At 42.3% G+C, this 24,350-nt stretch overlaps 1 protein-coding gene across 2 annotated transcripts in view; it reads right to left on the bottom strand.

Moving 5' to 3' along the window:
* LOC118371700 (leucine-rich repeat and fibronectin type III domain-containing protein 1-like) overlaps positions 1-24,350 on the bottom strand; it is a 135,379-nt gene that overhangs the window by 8,738 nt on the left and 102,291 nt on the right. The window lies entirely within an intron of this gene.

Genomic DNA, 24,350 nt, shown 5'->3' with positions numbered 1-24,350 from the left:
CAATCAGGGAATGTCAGGGGGGGGTTCTTCTATGAGAGAATATCTTTCTAAACTCCAGATAGAATCCATTTATATAGAAAATACCCTTTATTGGTGGCAGCACACTATGCCTGGCTTGTGTAAATTAATTATCCCAATGTGACCTTTTTTTAGTAGCTGGGGAGGTTGCATTAATGAAGTAAGTTATAGCTACACTAATCTTATTTCATACAACAAAAGTCTTACACAATGTGTTCTTGGTTGGGCTGAAAATATGTTTCATCACTGCAAAAATAACTTTGTCTCATATACTTTCAGGTAGAATATTGTTCTCCAATAATTGTGTAAGCATTCAAATGGTAACTAGGCCACAGAGCTCATGGTTTCTCTGAGGACCATCTGTGTTCTAGCGTTTCCTGCCATCACCGTCGCGGATACTCTATTGATCTCTCAGCATCTCCGGTGAGGAAGAAAAAAACTTTGTTGCCATGGCAACCCCGGTGTAGAATGTAGGTCTTTGAATCACATTAAGATGTTAAGCTGCCAGAAAAACGAGGCTTCAATCCTAATGGAGATAGGGAAGATAAGGACATTTACAAGACCTTGTATCAGCCAACCCCTTCAAAACCACACTAAGTGTGTCTATAGGTGAGGAGTACGTGAGGAGCATATAAAACTATGCATTGGAATTCAAGTGCAAACTGAAATTAATGAAATAGTAATACACTGGTGGCAATGCTGTCTTTGTATTTGATCAGTGGCGACCCGTCATTCAGGGCACCTAGGGGGGGATAGTAATACACTGGTGGCAATGCTGTCTTTGTATTTGATCAGTGGCGACCCGTCATTCAGGGCACCTAGGGGGGATAGTAATACACTGGTGGCAATGCTGTCTTTGTATTTGATCAGTGGCGACCCGTCATTCAGGGCACCTGGGGGGGTAGTAATACACTGGTGGCAATGCTGTCTTTGTATTTGATCAGTGGCGACCCGTCATTCAGGGCACCTGGGGGGGTAGTAATACACTGGTGGCAATGCTGTCTTTGTATTTGATCAGTGGCGACCCGTCATTCAGGGCACCTGGGGGGGTAGTAATACACTGGTGGCAATGCTGTCTTTGTATTTGATCAGTGGCGACCCGTCATTCAGGGCACCTGGGGGGGTAGTAATACACTGGTGGCAATGCTGTCTTTGTATTTGATCAGTGGTGACCCGTCATTCAGGGCTCCTGGGGGGGGATAGTAATACACTGGTGGCAATGCTGTCTTTGTATTTGATCAGTGGCGACCCGTCATTCAGGGCACCTGGGGGGGTAGTAATACACTGGTGGCAATGCTGTCTTTGTATTTGATCAGTGGCGACCCGTCATTCAGGGCACCTGGGGGGATAGTAATACACTGGTGGCAATGCTGTCTTTGTATTTGATCAGTGGCGACCCGTCATTCAGGGCTCCTGGGGGGGGGGATAGTAATACACTGGTGGCAATGCTGTCTTTGTATTTGATCAGTGGCGACCCGTCATTCAGGGCACCTGGGGGGGTAGTAATACACTGGTGGCAATGCTGTCTTTGTATTTGATCAGTGGTGACCCGTCATTCAGGGCTCCTGGGGGGGGATAGTAATACACTGGTGGCAATGCTGTCTTTGTATTTGATCAGTGGCGACCCGTCATTCAGGGCTCCTGGGGGGTAGTAATACACTGGTGGCAATGCTGTCTTTGTATTTGATCAGTGGCGACCCGTCATTCAGGGCACCTGGGGGGTGGGGGGGGGGGGATAGTAATACACTGGTGGCAATGCTGTCTTTTGTATTTGATCAGTGGCGACCCGTCATTCAGGGCACCTAGGGGGGGGATAGTAATACACTGGTGGCAATGCTGTCTTTTGTATTTGATCAGTGGCGACCCGTCATTCAGGGCACCTAGGGGGATAGTAATACACTGGTGGCAATGCTGTCTTTTGTATTTGATCAGTGGCGACCCGTCATTCAGGGCACCTGGGGGGGGGGGGGATAGTAATACACTGGTGGCAATGCTGTCTTTTGTATTTGATCAGTGGCGACCCGTCATTCAGGGCACCTAGGGGGGATAGTAATACACTGGTGGCAATGCTGTCTTTGTATTTGATCAGTGGCAACCCGTCATTCAGGGCACCTAGGGGGGGATAGTAATACACTGGTGGCAATGCTGTCTTTGTATTTGATCAGTGGCAACCCGTCATTCAGGGCACCTAGGGGGGGATAGTAATACACTGGTGGCAATGCTGTCTTTGTATTTGATCAGTGGCGACCCGTCATTCAGGGCACCTGGGGGTGGGGGGATAGTAATACACTGGTGGCAATGCTGTCTTTTGTATTTGATCAGTGGCGACCCGTCATTCAGGGCACCTAGGGGGGGATAGTAATACACTGGTGGCAATGCTGTCTTTGTATTTGATCAGTGGCGACCCGTCATTCAGGGCACCTGGGGGTGGGGGGGATAGTAATACACTGGTGGCAATGCTGTCTTTTGTATTTGATCAGTGGCGACCCGTCATTCAGGGCACCTAGGGGGGGGATAGTAATACACTGGTGGCAATGCTGTCTTTTGTATTTGATCAGTGGCGACCTGTCATTCAGGGCACCTGGGGGGGGTAGTAATACACTGGTGGCAATGCTGTCTTTGTATTTGATCAGTGGCGACCCGTCATTCAGGGCACCTAGGGGGATAGTAATACACTGGTGGCAATGCTGTCTTTTGTATTTCATCAGTGGCGACCCGTCATTCAGGGCTCCTGGGGGGGTAGTAATACACTGGTGGCAATGCTGTCTTTTGTATTACATCAGTGGCGACCCGTCATTCAGGGCTCCTGGGGGGGATAGTAATACACTGGTGGCAATGCTGTCTTTTGTATTTGATCAGTGGCGACCCGTCATTCAGGGCACCTGGGGGGGGGATAGTAATACACTGGTGGCAATGCTGTCTTTGTATTTGATCAGTGGCGACCCGTCATTCAGGGCACCTGGGGGTGGGGGGAATAGTAATACACTGGTGGCAATGCTGTCTTTGTATTTGATCAGTGGCGACCCGTCATTCAGGGCACCTGGGGGAATAGTAATACACTGGTGGCAATGCTGTCTTTGTATTTGATCAGTGGCGACCCGTCATTCAGGGCACCTGGGGGGGGATAGTAATACACTGGTGGCAATGCTGTCTTTTGTATTTGATCAGTGGCGACCTGTCATTCAGGGCACCTGGGGGTGGGGGGATAGTAATACACTGGTGGCAATGCTGTCTTTGTATTTGATCAGTGGCGACCCGTCATTCAGGGCACCTGTTTTGAGCACCACACATTTAGGGGGGACTTGCCTGTTTTGCTTGTTATTTTGGCATTAATACGTGTCACATATCAGTTTGCAAACAATGTAGAAACATTATTTATTTGTTTACATTTCATAGAGACATTTCTTGAGTAAGGTAGCTACAAAATGCAGGTGTTTCAGCCTAGCTCAGTGCTTTCTGTGGTGGTGGGGCTAGCTAGCAGAAAATACGGAGTGTTGCACCTGATTTGCTCAGTTTTCTGTCATGATTGGTTCAGTTTTCTGTCACTCATGGGATAGTAGTCATCCCTAATTCTAAGGTTAGAGCTCGAAAATGTTTGCCCCTTGGGTTCTGCCATAGAGTTATATCAGAAGTGCCCATCCAAGAAGGCTCAAGGTCATTGGCCACAAAATGACATCAAATCACGTTATATCTACAGTAGCTTTGATTGAACTCAAGATCTTACTTTCAAAGTCTTAGCTAGCAGTCATCATCAAGTCGACAATCCTTTTTAATCCTTGTCATTTGAAGAAAAATAATGAAGAGAAATTATAGATAAAACGTGCTCATCGACCATGGACACAAGTTGGAAATCCAAATTCAACAATGAGTCATTTGGAAGGAATCAGTGGCAAACTGCAGGCGTTGCAAAGAAACCACTAACGTTAGTCTGCTATTCAATGGAGTGGCTGTTTTTCCCCCGAGTTCCCGCCATAAATCCACAGAATGCAAGACTCTGATGACAAAATATCCCACAAAGGACCACTGCGCCACCTTCACAAGGTGAGTCTCGGACTAAAATGCCTGTTTGAGTTAACTTAAAGCGACTTGCACATATTTTTCTTCAAATAGTCATAGATTTAGCCTGTTCTGGATTAAACAAAGCCGATTGCAAGACGGAGGATTAGAGCTACTCTAGGACTAAATTGAAGTTCAAATGAATCATTCAGAGAGGCGGAAGTGGCAAGATGGCGGACTGAAAACAGCTATGTAGGCCACCTCAAGATAAAAACATCATATTCAATATCGGTAAATTAGACTAAATATTAGCACGACACAATCTGGTGGGTAATAACCTTCAATCTGGATAACAAGCACAAAACAAATAATGAGACGAGAAATTTATCGACAAATATTATGAAAACAAATATTACGAAAACAAGCAACCCCTAACATGATGGGAGAGTAAGACAGGGGAACCTATTTCAAAACGAAAACGCAACTATTCTACAGACACGGACAATTTAACATTTTCATCCCCGGGAATGGTAAAGGTCGAAACCGATCTGTTAAAATCAATAAATGACAAACAAGGTATACTTGAACTAGTCAGTAAGGATATAAAAGAGTTGAAGGCCTCGGGATGAGTGATGAAAAAGCTGTGACATTGGAGAAAGACACAAACAAGCTAAAAGGGACAGTCTTTAAGATTGAAACAGAAGTTAAACTTAAACTTAAAAAGGAGAACATTGTTCTGAGAGAAGCCTTACTTGACATACAGACTAGATCCATGAGAGAGAATCTGGTACTTACAGATTCCAAGAGAAAGAAGGAGAAGTTCCTGAACTTAGAGAGTTAGAGAGTTCCTCCTTACAGCGCTTCCGATTCCACACGAAGCTATCAACAAAATCCAACTTGAATGAGTACACCGCTTCAGGCAGGGGTATGAACGCCCAATTGTTGCAAAATGTTCTTTCTTTAAATATAAAATAATGGTTAAAAGCCTGGGGAAAAGACTTGCTGGCATGAATGATCAGTTCCCGAAGGAAATTGCACAACGGCATAAAGTTCTGCATCCAATTTTCAAGGAAAATCGATTGAAAGGGATACGTGTAGTTCTCGTCATCGATAAACATGACAAAGTTCTCATCGAGTTGGCAAATAAGGAAACACACCATTCTAGCCTGGTTCTGGATTATAATAATACAACAAAAAATATGGCTTTTCTATCTGTCATCAAATATAACTAATTGGAACACAAAAACACTAATTCAACATGGTGGACATAGAAACTCAGTAAACAGAAGGCACAGTATATGTGGATGGATGGTGTGTGTTTTTTGGTGTTTGGGAAAGTGTGGCGTTGAGTGAGAAAGGAAATGGTTGCATATCCCAGAAGCAATGTATTGCCTGGCGTTTGGAAATTGCTCCCAAGGATGAAACAGACTTGTGGAGGTCTTGGTTGATTTCTCTTGATTTCCCCATGATGTCAAGCAGAGGCATTGAGTTTGAAGGTAGGCCTTGAAATACATCCACAGGTACACCTCCAATTGACTCAAATTACGTCAATTAGTCTATCAGAAGTTTCTAAAGCCATGACATCAATTTTTGGGACTTTTCCATTCCTATGGCGCAGTCAATTTAGTGTATGTAAACTTCTGACCCACTGGAATTGTGATACAGTGAATTATAATGAAATAATTTTTCTGTGAACAATTGTTGCTAAAATTACTTGTGTCATGCACAAAGTAGATGTCCTAACCTACTTGCCAAAACTATAGTTTGTTAACAATAAATGTGTGGAGTGGTTAAAAAAATGAGTTTTAATGACCCCAACCTGGGTGTATGTAAACTTATTTTGTTGTTGTTGTGGTTAATAGCTATATATAATACGAATTGGGGTGAGGGTGATGGAAATGCATTTGGCGGTTGATCTGCTTCTGTTCTGTTGGTGGCACTGTGTGCTATTTTCAAAGGATGGGTCCCGGTCTCTCCGGGGCTATGGGATCCGGGGGGTCGGGGGTGGTCTGCCGGGCATTGGGATGACAACCCAACTCGGGATGAGGAGGGCTATTAGTGGGTGGAATAGTGGGGACCAATTGGAGGTTTACTTAGTAGCAATGCAAATATCATGGTACAGCTATATAGACACTCATTCATCATGTTACTTTTTAATGGTACATTTACAAACATATATTTTGATAAATAGAATTTAAACTTGTGGTGAAATACGTATAGCCAGTTATAGTTGTAATGGTTTAGCAGATAATAAGAAAAGACGATCAGTATTTATCTGGCTAAAAGAGAAGGAATATAATATCTATTGTTTACAGGAAACTCATTCAACAATTTTAGATGAAGTTTTGTGGAAAAAGGACTGGCGGGCTAAATCTATTTCTCCTATGGGCACAGAAATTCAAAAGGTGTGATGATATTAATTAACAGTCATTTTGATCCAAATGTGCAAATTGTCCAAACATCATCATGGTAGATTTATCGAACAATAAACAGATATGGCTTTATTAACCTATACGGTCTGAATAATGATGATCCAAGCTTCTTTGAAAATATGTATAAGAATTTATCAACTCTACAAGCAACACTAGACTCTATTATTATTGTGGGGGATTTTAATACGGTTTTAAACACATCTATGGACCGTAAAGGATATCACACTACAAACTATCACCCTCAGGCACTTAAGGAGATCATGAATGTCATGGATATATTGGAATTAGTGGATATATGGAGGATTAAATACCCTGACCTAGTGAGATATACATGGCGGAGGCTTAATCAAGCTAGTCGTCTTGATTACTGTCTTATGTCATTCTCTCTGGCACCAAAAGTTTAAAAAGTGTTGATAGGGGACAGAATGCGGTCGGATCATCACATAATTGGTGTAGATATTACTCTTACAGAATTTCCACATGGGTGAGGATATTGGAAATTGAATCAAAGCCTACTGGATGATAACTTGTTTATAACTAGGACAGAATAATTTATAACTGACTTTTTCCGACGTAACATAGGTACAGCAGATCCCCTTAATGTATAGGACATCTTTAAATGTGCTTTTAGAGGCCATGCAATTCAGTACTCCTCTATAAAACAAAAGCAAATTAGATCAAAGGAGTCCATGTTAACAATGGAAATTGAAGAACTAACAGTACAGTTAGATAGCAATAAAAACGGTACCATAGAGGCACAGAATAAGTTAGAGGAAAAACAAAAAGAAATGCAGGAACTTATTCAAGAAAGATCCAGGGTAATATATTATAAAAAATAAAGCGAACTGGATGGAATATCAGGGGAAAATGCACCAAATTCTAATTCAATCTTCAACATAGAAATGCTACCAAAATGTTTTTATTGAAACTTGTTACAAATGATGAAGTCACGCATGATTCACCGAATGATATTTTGAAAGAGGAAGTAAAGTACTTTAAGAATATGTTTTCGTTTCAGTCTCCTCCGTCTCCACGAACCGAAGCTAATTGTATGGATTTCTTTTCTTATTAATAATGTAAAATTAACATCTGTACAGAAAGACTCATGTGAAGGCCGAATTACAGAGGAGGAACTTCTTGATTCAATTAATGCCTTTAAGGCTGGGAACTCCACAGCAGGATGGCATACCAGTGGAAGTATACAAAACTTTTTTGATATACTCAGAGGACCATTATTAGCATGTTTTAACCATTCCTATATAAATGGTAGATTATTGGACATTCAACAAGGTCTGATTCCATTATTCTTGAAACAGGATCCAAGTGGTATATATAAAGATCCAGTCCATTTAAAAAAATTGGAGGCCTCTTACACTTCAGTGTTGTGATGCAAAAATTCTAACTAAATGCTTGGTACATAGAATTAACAAGGTATTGTCAGATATTATTTATCCTAATCAGACAGGTTTTTTAGATGGACAATACATTGCTGATAATATATGACAAGTACTGGAAACAATAGAATACTATGAAATATCGGGGAAACCAGGCCTGGTTTTCAGAGCTGATTTTGAAAAGGCTTTTGATAAAGTACGGCAGCAGTTTATATATGAATCCCTAGAACATTTCAATTTTGGATAATCTCTTATAATCTCTTAAAGTTATGTATAAGTAACCCTAGGTGTAAAATAGTAAATCATGGCTACATCTCAGAAAGTTTTAAACTGTCAAGAGGAGTAATACAAGGTTGTCCACTATTGGCACATCTATTTATTATTGCCAATGAAATGTTATCTGTTAAAATTAGATCCAACAATAATATTAAGGGATTAGAAATCCGTGGCTTAAAAACAAAGGTGTCATTGTACGCTGATGATTCATGTTTTCTTTTAAAACCACAATTAGAATCCCTCCACAGCCTCATAGAGGATCTACATACTTTTTCTAACTTCTCTGGTTTTAAACCAAATTATGATTAGTGTACTATATTACGTATTGGATCACTAAAAAATGTAACTTTTACATTACCGTGTAGTTTACCAATAGAAAGGTCTGACGGAGATGTGGACGTACTCGATATACAAATCCTGAAAGAAAGAAATGATCTCACTCCAATATATTTTTATAGAAAGTTAGCAAAAATAGATGATATATTGTTACCATGGAAAGGAAAATACCTGTCTATTTGTGGAAAAATCACCCTGGTTAACTCTTTAGTCATATGACAGTTTTTTCAATAAAAAAAAAAAAAGGTATAATGTTTGTAAATTATATAAATAGGACTGGTGGAGTTACAGTTGAAGTCAGAACATACACTTAGGTTGGAGTCATTAAAACTCGTTTTTCAACCACTCCACAAATGTATTGTTAACAAACTATAGTTTTGTCAAGTCGGTTAGGACATCTACTTTGTGCATGACACAAGTCATTTTTCCAACAATAGTTCACAGACAGATTATTTCCCTTATAATTCTCTGTATCACAATTCCAGTGGGTCAGAAGTTTACATACACTAAGTTGACTGTGTCTTTAAACAGCTTGGAAAATTCGAGAAAATTATGTCATGGCTTTAGAAGCTTCTGATAGACTAATTGACATCATTTGAGTCAATTGAAGGTGTACCTGTGGATGTATTTCAAGGCCTACCTTCCAACTCAGTGCCTCTTTGCTTGATATCATGAGAAAATCAAAAGGAATCAACCAACACATGCAGTTAACACAGACATATGGAAACGCTCTACCCAAAATTACAACCAACTAATTGCAGCATTAACATAAAAATGGAAGAGGCAAGTAGAAGGGGGAAAAAGTAAGGAACTTGTCTGTCAGCCCTGAATTAAAGACCATAAATGGTTGAAGAAAATTGTTATAAATACAAACATATACCAATTTCATTTAAGGACCAAAAAATTGACAGCTGTGCCATTTAAATGTCAAAATATTTGGAAAGAGAATGTCTATGTACCTATTCCATGGCACATGGTTTATGAATTAACACGCAAAACAACAGCGGATTCAAAACTTCACATTTTTACATTTAAATTATTATTCAAAATTCTTGCAACTAATAGAATGTTATATATATGGGGGATACAATCTTCCCAGCTCTGCAGATTTTGCTGTGAGGAGGCAGAGTCATTAGATAATTTATTTTGGTACTGTCCATATGCAGCTCGTTTTTGGTCACAGTTCCAGGAATGGCTGAAGAACTGCAACATTTACCTACAGCTAACGCTGCAGATGGCCATACTGGGTGATTTGAAAACTCATAGTCAATCAATCAATAATATAATAATTATTTTAGCAAAAATGTTTCTTTAATTTACAATCTGTTAAAGCTATGAGAATAGAAAGGTTCAGTATTTTTGTGGAGCATCACAGCACAGTTTAAAAATCTATGGCAAATAGAAATCCAAAATGGATGGTGTTAAGAGTTACATGGGAGGGGTTGAATGGAGCTGAAGGGTGGGACTAATAACAACAAGATAAACAATGTAAAACATACGGGGTCTGTAAAATGTATATAAGTTCAGACATTTTGTGAAACAGCACAGATACAAATATAAATCAAACTGGATGGACAACAGAAATAGAGGAAGGACTAAAAACAAACAAAATATAACTATTGTAAAATATATTGTGTCTGTATAATATGTATAAACTGAAGGTAGAATCCTAAGTGCTATTGTTTATTAGTTTACTCCAATTGGGGGAGGGGTGGTAGGGTTTGCAGGGAATAATAAAGGTATATTCAAAAAATGTATACGTATGAATGTTTATGCATACAAATATGGGTATGTGTGTATATTTTTAAATATATTTATTTATTTACCGCCAAAATATATGGGGGATTGGAAATGATGCAGACAATTACATTGATGGAAGCAACAATCTTTCCACAATATTAAAGCTGATCCCCCTCTTTAAAAGAAAATCCTTCAAAGAGGCAGGTTTAACTTCTGCTTAGTACTGTTTGAGGGAGCAGGGACTATTTGGAATATCTAAAGGAAGACCATCATGCACTACAGAGGCCAGCCAGACGAGTACTGGTGGATAGGAGTAATCCATTCAATTACTTTGATGAAATAGCTTTTCCAGGCCGCTTTTGTATGTACAAAGAAAATGCATTGGAGATAATATCTTTGCTTGAGCCTAGACTTTCCTCTCTGTCTCAAAGTGGAAGGCCTTTACCCAATTCTCTCCAAGTTGTGATCACTTTGAGGATTTTGGCATCTGGAATCGTTCATTGGGAAACTGGTGATTTGTGTGGTGCCTGTGAAGCAACGGTGTGTAAAATAGTTCAGTCTGCAGGGCCATTTGTGAACTGAGGAGTCATTACATCAAGTTTACTGATGCTGCTGGCCAAGCCAACTATAAAGTGCAATTGTATGAACATGGGCATTTCCCAGGAGTGATTGGCTGTATAGATGGATGTCATGTTCCCATCAAGTGTCCATCAACTCCTGATGCTGAGGAGTACAGGAACTGTAAGAACTGGTTTCCATCAATGTTCAAGGTGTATGCACTCCTAATTTAGAGTTTTCAAACATTGTTGCCCGTTGGAAAGGTGCAACTCACAATTCAAGGATTTTTCTAAACTCTTCATTGTGTGCTCAGTTTCAGAGAGGACAACATAGTGGACTACTACTTGTTGACAGTGGATATGGTCAGAGTAACTTTTCAATTCACTCCATACATAAATCCCACAACAGCTGAGCAGCAAGATCCAACCAAGCTCATATCCGCACGAGAGGGATGGTCGGGAGCGTTTGAAGAATGGAAAAATAAATTTCACGCAACACACTTAGTTTCAAGCCAAGAAGATGCTGCAAGGTGATCATTGCTACAGCAGTGCGGCACAACTTCCTGAAGCAGCATTGCTGTCCTCCAATGGAAGATCAGCATCAAGCAGATATGCCCATCGCTGAGGCAGCCATTGACCAACGAGAACTTGCACACAGAGTTGCTTTCACATTGCAGCACTTCAACTAGATGAGATGGATTATTCTTGCTTTGATAATGTTTGTTCTGTACACAATTCAAATAGTGTGCAGCAAAATGAGTGACCAAACCAAGGCTGGTTTAAAATGTAGTTTGTGGTTATTAAAATACTCTCACTCATGAATATCCAAATGACAAAACATTTATTTTTTACATATGATATTGTTCACCACAGCTGGTAAATCACAATTGTCTCATTACTGTAAATTGTTGGGATCATACCTCTCTCTTCCAACTTCATATCCAATTCAACCTGTAGAATTCTCATTTTCATTTCATGTTCTTCCCTCAGATATTTCATGTTATGCTCATGAAATCCTTTGTTTTTTCATGCATGGTCATCTTTTTTGTTCTTTGCTGAAAGGTGGTGGCAGCATCTTCTCTCAGGGATGCTATAGCAGATGGAGGGTACACACTCACTGTGCACTGGCTCTTCCAACCTGTTCAGATTCCTTTCCCCTGGAAAAAGAACACCATTAGAAGCACAAATAAACTCATATGGTCCTTAGAATGAAATAATAATAAAGATTGACACAGACAGTGGAATATATTTACCAAAGGAAGCAACCATTTTACTGTCTTTGGTATATGTACCATTTGCGCTCAGTTCTTCATCTGAACAATCCAAATGGTCATCGTCTGGTATACCATCCAGAGTCACTCAATTGATCAGCATTGTCTTTTTATGGTGGCCCACCACCAGTAGTAAATCACTCTCTTCTGATCTCTGCATTATCTTTTTTTATAGCCAGTTTAAGGTTCTTCCACAGAGTATAAAGGCAGATATCATTCAATATAAGTGATGTCACAAAGATATTACTATGAGCAATGTGAAATACTGTTAATGAAGATTTCTCACCTGAAGTTGTTGTACTCTTCTTGTGGTTACATTTTCATTTGCATTGAATTCACTGCAAATTGCAGCCCAACCATTCTTTATTTTGCTCAGTAGCAGCAGTATGGTTTTTACTTTCAATAACTAGATGGTTTGACACAATGTGTTTCAGTAGCGTTTTTCATACTCACTAAAGTTTTTTGAACAAATTATTTTTGTTTTGTCTCAAGATTCACATTTTCCTATTTCATTCTGGGTTTTTATGAGCACCGTTAGACCAACAGCATGTGCTCATACTTATCCTAATCAGGCTTAACCCAGGTGTTTTCATTTAGGCTTACTTCCCTTACTCCAGGACTCCATAGTCTCCGACTAACTAAGCCAAATTTAAGCCACGTTCATGACAGCTACTCAAATCCCTTAGTTTATCAAGTACACATTATGGCCTACTCTTGGCTTAATCTAAGCACCGTCTGTGAAACCGGCCCAGTGTGTATGTTGTGTAATAAGCTGTTAGTAGCCCATGTGCCTCACCCTAATAATTTGGTCTATTTTCACCAACGCGATATTGTAAACACGTAACGTCAGTAGTTGTGGTGCTTGGCTTGCACGTGCAAATTCAGCACACTCAACATTCTATAATATAATTGTGTTACTTGACGTGTCAAATTAAAAGCTTATTTAACGCGTCAAATAGTGTTATATGTCTTGACACGCAAAGACCCAAACGGCGTTCAATGTGCCTCACCCTAATAATTTGGTATATTTTCACCTCTTAATTTCGCCTACTGTTCTAACTTGGTGGTGCACAAATAGCCTATAACCTTTTTTAATGAAATGTAATCATCAAATATTGTAAGAGCTTTCATTGTCTGTTTATGTGCCCCCTTTATTTACCCTACGGTTCTGACTGGTACAGGGAGAACACTAAGAACGGCCCATGTTCTGAATTATGTTGCTGTACATTTCAAAAGTGCTGAACAAATAGTTATATTGACTACGTTCGTTGTCGCTTGCTCATTAATATCTTAATCGAAATCTTATCCGCTTGTCGTCCACTTATGCCATAATTTGTAGTCAAATCTTCATAATAAATTTAAAACCATGATTTTGCATTTTAATCTATTAAATTATTCCAATATACGCCTATTGATTATCAACTAAAAGTCCAATTACGACATTCATTAATTATTCAGAACATTTCTTAGTTAAATAACTTCCAAAACGAATGTCTGATATCTAATTAACAAATTAGTCCCTACCAAGAGGGAACTCCTCAAGGTTGTTCTTTGAAATGTATTATCAAAACATCTGACCAATCCACACAGAATATCAAGAATGTAAATTCCCCATTGTCTTTGGGATCTTCTTATTAAAATTATTAATGCAAGCAGACAACATAGTGTATTTTCAGCAATGCTAAAAGAGCGCCTCAGTTTTTCATTTTTTTCATGTCATTCTCTGCTATCAACACATTTATATAAATTAAAATGTAATTAATGCGAATTTGAATGCAACATTGTAAATGGTCAATTATAACTGACCACGAGGAAAACAATGTCCTATCCATAGTTCAGAAAAGGCCACCTCATTGTATACACTCCCACAACATGGTCAAGCAATGCCTATTTTCTTTCCTATGTGACTGTCAGGCGAGAGAAAATTCCAATTAGACAATGTAGGCAGTGAACCTTTAGCCGCCACACCGTGACTCTCGTCAGGAAACTGGCATAATTATTGACAGGCTGAGTTCATTGGAGTCAATTCCATCTCCGCCACTAAGCCAAGCTCTGTGTGGTGCTACATAACCCTAGGGAGTTCTGGTCACATCGTCTCAAAGTGTGAATACCTTGGTAAATAGAGAACATTTGCATTTTATAATTATAGCCACATGCAAATGGCGAAAAGGATGCAGAGTGATGTGCCTTGTCTTTTCAATTACGAACCTCACCCAAAAACTTGTCAGGGAAACTACAATAATTGAAAAGTACTAACTAGACTCACAGCCTTTAATCATAGCAAATTCCTGAGAAGGAAGACTTTGCCATCCTACTAAATTGTAGGAAGGATTAAATGGTTATTTGAACAACAAGTAATTGTCAGAGGTTTATTCTACACCTACATTGATGTTTTGCTAGTCTTTTTCCTGAGATCCAATGAAATCATAATGGTTTTGCTCCACAGTGAATTTGAACAGGCTGTGAATTTGAAGAGTAAATGTGTGTGAGCCTTGATTGAGCCTTGAGACAAATGATGTGCTTGATTTATATTGAATGATTAGTTTTCTATTGTTTAAGGAACACAAGTGTTCCCATGCTCAACAAACAAATAATGCCACTTGGCTGCCAACAATCACTGAATACAGTACGTGCCAACAATCACTGAATACAGTAAGTGGTCTGTACAGAATCCCTGCTCTGAAGTAATACCAAACAAATTGTACCCTGATACATCCTTCTCCACAAAGCTCGGATTAGGTCCATGAAATTCTTCATTAGGATGGTTTGGAAAACGGAAACGACAAACTATACATAATGGAATTACTGGATGTGGTGTTTTTCAAGCCAAACTGAATTAAGCGTAAATTGTAACCACAGAGCCAAAAAGCCTCCTCCCGTCAGTTCCCTTAATTAGTATAATAATCAGGACAATCCTCTTATTTGAGATGGCCACTTGCCCATTTTAAGTATGCTGTGAGAAGTTGTGCATAGCTCTGTGCTAAGAATAAGAAATAAAGGCATTTTAACATTTCACAGTTAATGCTCAGCTGAGAACACTTGGAGAGCAATTAATCTAATCTTTCATTTTTAAAATGTTTTTTTTGTTAAATTAATGCATAGGGGTCAGCCATAAGAGCAGTATATTTAAGCAATAAGGCACTGGGGGTGTGGTAAAGGGCTGTTCTTACACACGACACGACGCAACGCAGAGTGCCTGGATACAGCCCTTAGCCGTGGTATATTGGCCATATACCACAAAACCCTGAGGTGCCATATTGCTATTATAAACTGGTTACAAACAGAATCAGAGCAGTAAAAATAAATGTTTTTGTAACGATTCTCGTTGGTGGAAGGAGAGGAGGACCAAAATGCAGCGTGGTAACAACGAAGAGAAAACGAAACAGTTCTGTCAGGTGAACAGACACTAAACAGAGATTAAACACCCACAACCAAAATGGTGTAAACAGGTTACCTCAGTATGATTCTCAATCAGAGACAACGAACGACACCTGCATCTGATTGAGAACCATACTAGGCCAAACACTTAGAAATATAACAACATAGAAAAAATAACATAGGCTACCCATCCCAACTCACGCCCTGACCAACCTAACACAAAGACATAAAAAAGGAACTAAGGTCAGAACGTTACAGTTTTGTCATACCACGGCTGTCAGCCAATCAGCATTCAGGGCTGGAACCACCCAGTAAGCAAGTAAATTACTGTATGTTATTGTATAACCTGATATGAGATAAATTCCTGCAACACGTGTCCTCTAGGCTAGTTGCTGTTATCCGTTATCCTATCATACAGCTTTAGGACAGTGGGCAGCTGTACAAAAACTCCCGGTTTCTTTTTTCAAGGACACTATTGTGGGACTGTAGACAAAAGAATACTGATAGTAACCTACTCTGTTTGTTGAAGATAATAGAGGATTGATTGATTCATGATGATTAAAAGTAGTAGTCTGCTCCAGCCGGAGACAAAGAAGGAGATAGTCGAGGTTGGGATATGGAGGTGGATATCAATCCCAGAGGCCAGTGGGAGCTGTCTAGTCTGTGCTGAGTAGTATTCAGTCAATGTTCCATGTGTCCACTGGTTGTTGTTGCATTAATTAATCGTCCCTTCGGCTGTGAACCACCAGGAAACAGTCGGTCACTGAGTGCATCACCATTTTTCTTTAGCTACCGTGGAAATGAGATGCTTGTAGTCTTAAAGCAATGCCTTAGGGAGGTAAACACAACTTAAATTGCTCAGACATCTGACCTTTCTAGCCCACTTCTAATAGCACTATTATTTGAATGTAACAAATCCACAAATTGGACTGACAAAATAAAACCGCCAGAGGACAGTGAGCTAGTGAGGGTGGTGGTGGGGGGGTGGAGGGTGGGGGTGGATTGGAGAGTAGAGGGTAAATGTAAGGGACATGAGTTTGTTGCAGGGAACATATGACCTTAAGTAAACATACAGTATTGGTCCCATATATGAGGAAAAAGGGGGATAAGTAAAAGAGATACCTGAGGGAGTGACATGGGCCTTTGGCTCTGCTGCTACAAATAGCTTTTACACAACATCTCTGGGGGGGGTATCTGAAATTGCTTCTCATTTTCTGTTACTGGCTAATTAATAATTTGGAGACATGAAATCAAGATTTAAAGGATTATGTCCACAAGCTAATATTGGTGCTGATTTAATAGTGTGACTATTAAGTTTCAGTAATTTCAGCGTCATGAACAGTGACTTTTGGTTATGATGTATGGTCTGAGACAGCTACGCTGTGGCATATTAAAGAAATAGTTATGCTTAAGGTCTAATATTTCTATTTGAAATGGCTTCTTGGGTAATACGCCTGCAACAAGTCCATTCCCTTTAAGCTCTGTTGTGGTAATACTGGTAAGACAACCACATTTAGATTTAGAGTAACAGAAAATATTGCTTCTGATGCACCTAAAGTTTCTAATCAGTGAAAAACAAGTCAATACCAATGTTAGCCTTTAACTTGAGTTCTGGCCAAAGTAGTTGCTGCAGCACTGTTTTATGTTCACAACGTTCAGACTCATTATTTAGCATGGGACAGATTTACAGACTCTGTCTAATAAACCCTCAATTAAATCTCACTTATTTGGTTTCAAATCCCCCACCCTGTGTTTATGCAATGGCTCGATGCCATTATTACACTTTAATATAGCCCTGCTCCTGCAACTCATCCAGAAAGCTAAAGCCAGGCAAGCTCATTGTGCTGCCAGGGCCACTTATATCAGGCCTGCTTCATGTGCCGCTCCTCCTCCTTACTCCCCCCTACACATGAGCCAATGCAAATTACAGTAACAGCTTGGACATGACTGTAATCTCAAGTGGTGCGAGCTCTGCTCCATGGCCAGGCATGAAGGCAGATGAAGGCTGGGAGGAGTGCTGCCAGGCGTCTTTGAGGACACTCTGTCTGTCTCCCATATGCTAGAGCAGACAATGGAAGGAGAGGAGGCTCACAACCTGTTGCTCATCTGCCTGCAGTCTCATGGTGCTCTCCCACTCCTTCTAAGTGCTTCATAAAATGAGAGCAGTAGGCTGGGCTCCTCCTTCCATGGACTTGTTTACTCCGTTGCACAGATGGACACCAATACTGCCTGGATGAGATATTGGCCCTCTCACTGATCATAGCACCAATACACTGAACAGGCCATTCAACATTTGTTTAGAAGCAATAGCTGCTTTTCAATAGTGAGAGTGAGGATAGTGAAATACATTCTTATCCACAGCTAGCATACCACAGGTGCCATTAACTTGACTGAGGAACACATAACACATCTTGTTGGGAAAGCAACCCCTGTTGACGGATACACTGAAACCGAAAGTGAATTGATGCATAAATGGATTTTGGTTGTCTTTTTCATCTAATACATCAAATGCAATAAGGCAATGTTTCACCACAGTTCCTTGATAGTAGTGCAAAGTTCTGGTTATATTAGCCAGTTGACTCTTTTATACTACTGAAACGATATCCATTAGATCTAAAAACATTATTAATATTAATTCACATGAATATTCACGCATGTAGTATGATGAAACTTTGAAAGTTTGTCCCACAGAGTGGTGGAGTTCTATTACTGTGGTTGCTGTTCGGTAGAACAACGAGGTCACAGAGATATCTATCAGAACGGACTTCTACATGTTTCCATTTCTTTGATCAGGGACTTCAGAAGAGTTTGGAGAACGGTCTCTGTTCACACTGATGTCTGATGGGATGAATGAGTTCCAGAAACCTCAGAGGAGCAGGACGAAGACAACAACAACCACACGATAAACAAACAGTCAACAGTGCATCTGAAAAAGCCAACGGACATCTAAATGAGTGAGTGGGGGATCAGATAAGGCTGTTTCAGTGAGTCCGTTACGTTCTGCATGTGTTCACCAGCGGAGAGAGAATCTGTGCATATGACCAGATATTAAGCAGCTACGTTGTAATTCCGGGTTGGAGCGAGCGGTCGCACCCGCACTTCGGTCCGCAGGTAGTATAACTTTTCATTACATTTCACTACATTTCATTATAGTACAACGGTTTGATTTGTCTAATCTTAGCAATTTCTTCTTAGCTAGCTACATAGCCGTCTTTGTATCAAAGATAATTGCGTAATTATCGTATTTCGTCGTCCTAACGTAGTCTACACTGCTATCTGCCCAGCAGCTAGCCAGCTAGCAAACGTCCACCGTCTACCGAATAGCAGCACTGTAGAAACTATTACACTCAACTGAACGACTTGATTAGTGTAGTGTTAGCTAGCTACATAGTGGTCTTTGCTGTCTTCGTATCCAAGATAATTGTGTAGTTTAGAGTGTGTAGTCTTAGAGCGATTATCTTAATTTACCGAGGTTAGCTAGCCAGCTATTTGTCGTCCTTAACGTAGGAGACACTGCTAGCTAGCCAACAGCTAGCCAACGTCTACCGAATAGAACTTCCCCACTCAACAACCCGGTCGCATTCCGCTTCGCTCCACAGGTAGTATCACAATTTCATTTAATTTCATTACAGCACAACGGTTTGACTTGTTTGATCGTAGCTAGCTACATAGCTAGCTACATAGCCGTCTTTGTAGCAAAGATAATTGTGTAGTCTAGAGCGATTTTCTAGGTTAGCTAGCCAGCTATTGTCGTTCTTTTAACGCAACGTAACGTAATCAACACTGCTAGCTAGCCAGCTAGCCCCCGAATAGCAGCACTGTAGAAACTATTACACTCAACGGAACGACTTGATTAGTGTAGTGTCAACAACGCAGCCACTGCCAGCTAGCCTACAAAGTCAACAACGCAGCCACTGCCAGCTAGCCTACTTCAGCAGTACTGTATCATTTTAATCATTTTAGTCAATAAGATTCTTGCTACGTAAGCTTAACTTTCTGAACATTCGAGACGTGTAGTCCACTTGTCATTCCAATCTCCTTGCATTAGCGTAGCCTCTTCTGTAGCCTGTCAACTATGTGTCTGTCTATCCCTGTTCTCTCCTCTCTGCACAGACCATACAAACGCTCCACACCGCGTGGCCGCGGCCACCCTAATCTGGTGGTCCCAGCGCGCACGACCCACGTGGAGTTCCAGGTCTCCGGTAGCCTCTGGAACTGCCGATCTGCGGCCAACAAGGCAGAGTTCATCTCAGCCTATGCCTCCCTCCAGTCCCTCGACTTCTTGGCACTGACGGAAAAATGGATCACCACAGATAACACTTCTACTCCTACTGCTCTCTCTTCGTCCGCCCACGTGTTCTCGCACACCCCGAGAGCTTCTGGTCAGCGGGGTGGTGGCACCGGGATCCTCATCTCTCCCAAGTGGTCATTCTCTCTTTCTCCCCTTACCCATCTGTCTATCGCCTCCTTTGAATTCCATGCTATCACAGTTACCAGCCCTTTCAAGCTTAACATCCTTATCATTTATCGCCCTCCAGGTTCCCTCGGAGAGTTCATCAATGAGCTTGATGCCTTGATAAGCTCCTTTCCTGAGGACGGCTCACCTCTCACAGTTCTGGGCGACTTTAACCTCCCCACGTCTACCTTTGACTCATTCCTCTCTGCCTCCTTCTTTCCACTCCTCTCCTCTTTTGACCTCACCCTCTCACCTTCCCCCCCCCTACTCACAAGGCAGGCAATACGCTCGACCTCATCTTTACTAGATGCTGTTCTTCCACTAACCTCATTGCAACTCCCCTCCAAGTCTCCGACCACTACCTTGTATCCTTTTCCCTCTCGCTCTCATCCAACACTTCCCACACTGCCCCTACTCGGATGGTATCGCGCCGTCCCAACCTTCGCTCTCTCTCCCCCGCTACTCTCTCCTCTTCCATCCTATCATCTCTTCCCTCTGCTCAAACCTTCTCCAACCTATCTCCTGATTCTGCCTCCTCAACCCTCCTCTCCTCCCTTTCTGCATCCTTTGACTCTCTATGTCCCCTATCCTCCAGGCCGGCTCGGTCCTCCCTCCCGCTCCGTGGCTCGACGACTCATTGCGAGCTCACAGAACAGGGCTCCGGGCAGCCGAGCGGAAATGGAGGAAAACTCGCCTCCTGCGGACCTGGCATCCTTTCACTCCCTCCTCTCTACATTTTCCTCCTCTGTCTCTGCTGCTAAAGCCACTTTCTACCACTCTAAATTCCAAGCATCTGCCTCTAACCCTAGGAAGCTCTTTGCCACCTTCTCCTCCCTCCTGAATCCTCCTCCCCCTCCCCCCTCCTCCCTCTCTGCAGATGACTTCGTCAACCATTTTGAAAAGAAGGTCGACGACATCCGATCCTCGTTTGCTAAGTCAAACGACACCGCTGGTTCTGCTCACACTGCCCTACCCTGTGCTCTGACCTCTTTCTCCCTCTCTCTCCAGATGAAATCTCGCGTCTTGTGACGGCCGGCCGCCCAACAACCTGCCCGCTTTACCCTATCCCCTCCTCTCTTCTCCAGACCATTTCCAGAGACCTTCTCCCTTACCTCACCTCGCTCATCAACTCATCCCTGACCGCTGGCTACGTCCCTTCCGTCTTCAAGAGAGTGAGAGTTGCACCCCTTCTGAAAAAACCTACACTCGATCTCTCCGATGTCAACAACTACAGACCAGTATCCCTTCTTTCTTTTCTCTCCAAAACTCTTGAACGTGCCGTCCTTGGCCAGCTCTGCCACTATCTCTCTCAGAATGACCTTCTTGATCCAAATCAGTCAGGTTTCAAGACTAGTCATTCAACTGAGACTGCTCTTCTCTGTATCACGGAGGCGCTCCGCACTGCTAAAGCTAACTCTCTCTCCTCTGCTCTCATCCTTCTAGACCTATCGGCTGCCTTCGATACTGTGAACCATCAGATCCTCCTCTCCACCCTCTCCGAGTTGGGCATCTCCGGCGTGGCCCACGCTTGGATTGCGTCCTACCTGACAGGTCGCTCCTACCAGGTGGCGTGGCGAGAATCTGTCTCCTCACCACGCGCTCTCACCACTGGTGTCCCCCAGGGCTCTGTTCTAGGCCCTCTCCTATTCTCGCTATACACCAAGTCACTTGGCCATGTCATAACCTCACATGGCCTCTCCTATCATTGCTATGCAGACGACACACAATTAATCTTCTCCTTTCCCCCTTCTGATGACCAGGTGGCGAATCGCATCTCTGCATGTCTGGCAGACATATCAGTGTGGATGACGGATCACCACCTCAAGCTGAACCTCGGCAAGACGGAGCTGCTCTTCCTCCCGGGGAAGGACTGCCCGTTCCATGATCTCGCCATCACGGTTGACAACTCCATTGTGTCCTCCTCCCAGAGCACTAAGAACCTTGGCGTGATCCTGGACAACACCCTGTCGTTCTCAACTAACATCAAGGCGGTGGCCCGTTCCTGTAGGTTCATGCTCTACAACATCCGCAGAGTACGACCCTGCCTCACACAGGAAGCGGCGCGGGTCCTAATCCAGGCACTTGTCATCTCCCGTCTGGATTACTGCAACTCGCTGTTGGCTGGGCTCCCTGCCTGTGCCATTAAACCCCTATACAACTCATCCAGAACGCCGCAGCCCGTCTGGTGTTCAACCTTCCCAAGTTCTCTCACGTCACCCCGCTCCTCCGCTCTCTCCACTGGCTTCCAGTTGAAGCTCGCATCCGCTACAAGACCATGGTGCTTGCCTACGGAGCTGTGAGGGGAACGGCACCTCAGTACCTCCAGGCTCTGATCAGGCCCTACACCCAAACAAGGGCACTGCGTTCATCCACCTCTGGCCTGCTCGCCTCCCTACCACTGAGGAAGTACAGTTCCCGCTCAGCCCAGTCAAAACTGTTCGCTGCTCTGGCCCCCCAATGGTGGAACAAACTCCCTCACGACGCCAGGACAGCGGAGTCAATCACCACCTTCCGGAGACACCTGAAACCCCACCTCTTTAAGGAATACCTAGGATAGGATAAAGTAATCCTTCTCACCCCCCCCCCCCTTGAAAGATTTAGATGCACTATTGTAAAGTGGCTGTTCCACTGGATGTCATAAGGTGAATGCACCAATTTGTAAGTCGCTCTGGATAAGAGCGTCTGCTAAATGACTTAAATGTAATGTAAATCTAGCTGTGACTGACTAAGAGGAAACAGCAGGAGGTCAAACATATAACCCGCTGAGCTCCCCGTGCCTCTGTCACACAGCCATTGTGTCTGGTTTGGTGTTATGGTTTTCATGTGATTTGAGGTTACCTGAAAGCTTGACTAAGATAGATGCATATTTTATCCAATAAAAAAAGTAATGTCTTTCATCACTTCACTACTAGGAATGTTCACCAAATGACTCAGATGCTGAGATTCAGTGTGATATGGCTGGTCATATGGTTTCATTTGGTGGATGATTAGTGCACAAATAACAGGGATTGAGCCTAGCAGAGAACGTATGTGCGTCCCAAATGGAAGCATATTCCCTATTTAGTGCATACCTTTGACTAGAGCCCTAAGGGCCCTGGTCAAAAGAAGTGCACTGTAAAGGGATGATGGTGCAATTTGTTATTCAGAGAGTGTCTTGGCATCATGGCAGAACTGAACCCCCTTGAGTACGCCTTGAGCCTCCCCTCTACAGCTTATTACTCTGCCTTGCTCAGCCTCCCATACTTGGTATTCCAGGAACCAGAGAGGGAAAGGTTCAGATTACTTTGAGGGGAGAGATCTGACCACACATGAGATGGGAGGAGGAAAAGGAGGAGAACGCTGGGTAATGTAATGTCGCTGAGTCTTATCCTTTCTTCTTCATTTGAATTGGGAGTGTTTGAGGGGTGATACCTCAACTTAGCCTCCGTCTTAGTCCTGCTTTGCTCGGATTCTTGAGTAAACATTCATATTCACTACCTGTTCACAGAGCACTTTGTAGGCTCAGATTAATGTGAATAGAGATGAACTGGGAGAGGTCCTCTACTTGTTATGCATGTTGGTATCACCTGCATCATCCCTGACAACTATTAAACTGCAGACAAAAGAACAGCTGGATCAAAGATGTTAAACGAATATGAATGGACCAGAATGGCTTCTTACAGACATTCAATAAATTACTTTAAAAAAAAATAGATTGAAGGGTATTTCAGTAAAATATACATATCTTGACAGTGCCTAATTAAACATGGAAGCATTATTTGTTATGACACCAACCCATCAGAAATTCTTATGGTGCAAGGAAATATGCAGAGGCATCCATAAAGCATGACTATTGCAGACATTGCATGTTATTAGAAGGGGTGGGGTGTGTGTGGCGGGATGGGTGGGTGTGCAGGGCGTGGTGTGTGTGGCGGGATGGGTGGGTGTGCAGGGCGGGGTGTGTGCACTAGCTAAGCTCGGCTCAGTAACACAAGCTGGCTAATTAGCATTGCCCTCTCATTCCCTTTTGAGCAGGGGAGGACAAGTGGGAGACATCATATTTCTTTGTTAGAAGCATTGTGCGTACCCTCTGACCACAGGAACCACAGGAGTTCTGACCACAAGGGGTCACAGTGTAGACAGCATAATCCACCATCCCCACCAGCCCCCTGTGGGAATGGCCACCAGCTAGCTCTCCCTTCCCTTACAAAACCAATGCCCTCAGCTCAGACAACACTACTGGCATCACATAGACCTACTGGATCATCATTTACTTTAAGCAATAGTTAGTGTGAAGTTATATTTTCAGGCTACATGTCCCAACTGCAGTCAGAAAACAGATGTTATGGGAGAAACAGGTACGTATTGCACAGCTCTTTGAAGCACACTCTGATCTCTGGCTGGTTGCACTCTGAAGACACAGCAGAGATGATTAAACTGGATCCTCTGGTGTACTACGGCTTTAATTAATAGACTCACATTACATATTATTTAGACAGTGATTAACTGCCTTTACA

Source organism: Oncorhynchus keta, chromosome 18 (genome assembly GCF_023373465.1).
Source record: "Oncorhynchus keta strain PuntledgeMale-10-30-2019 chromosome 18, Oket_V2, whole genome shotgun sequence".
Lineage (NCBI taxonomy): Eukaryota > Metazoa > Chordata > Actinopteri > Salmoniformes > Salmonidae > Oncorhynchus > Oncorhynchus keta.
The sequence above is the reverse complement of the archived record's forward strand: the minus strand, read 5'-3'. Positions and strand labels throughout refer to the sequence as shown.